Genomic DNA, 816 nt, shown 5'->3' with positions numbered 1-816 from the left:
GCATGACTATCCAATTCCTCGATTATCAGGTGAAGAAATATTGACACAGTCAAATTATTTTGTGGATATTACATGAGGTACTAAATGCAATAAAGAGAAGCTTATTGGGTTTAGAGAAAGTTATAATTGGATGAGGAAAAGTATATTTTGCGAGTTACCTTACTAGCACACAAATCTTATACACCATAATTTAGATGTGATACATATTGAAAGAAATGTCTTTGAGAATGTGTTCAATATGATAATGGATATAAAAGGCAAAACAAAAGACAACATAAAAGCTCATAAGGACTTGCCGGTGTATTGAACTAGCAGAGAATTAAAATTAGTAGAAACTAATGGTCGTGTTTACATCCCACAAGCCTTGTACACTTTGAGATAAGAAGATAGGAAATGTGTTTGCACATGGGTGAAACAGTTAAAACTTCCTGATGGTTTTGTATCAAATATATCTCAGTGTGTTAATGAAGATGAATGCATATTTTTTGTGTTGAAAAGTCATGACTGTCATGTCTTCATGCAATGTTTGCTGCCAATTGTCATGCGTGATATGGTGACCAACTTTGTATATGATGCAATCACTAAATTTTCACATTTAGGACCAGTGCAATATCGTTGGATTTAACCGTTTGAAATTTAGTATTATGTTGCATTTTCTATTCTAATATTTTACATTTTAACCTAAACTTTATAGTTCCTTAATTTTATGATGTTTAAGTTTTTGCCTCATTTAAAGGAAAATGTGAAAAATCAAGCATTTGTGGAAAGATCTATATGCGAGGCATATATCATACCAGAAATTTCATCATTTTGTTT

Source organism: Dioscorea cayenensis, chromosome 9, assembly GCF_009730915.1.
Source record: "Dioscorea cayenensis subsp. rotundata cultivar TDr96_F1 chromosome 9, TDr96_F1_v2_PseudoChromosome.rev07_lg8_w22 25.fasta, whole genome shotgun sequence".
In the NCBI taxonomy this organism is placed as follows: Eukaryota; Viridiplantae; Streptophyta; class Magnoliopsida; order Dioscoreales; family Dioscoreaceae; genus Dioscorea; species Dioscorea cayenensis.
The sequence above is the reverse complement of the archived record's forward strand: the minus strand, read 5'-3'. Positions refer to the sequence as shown.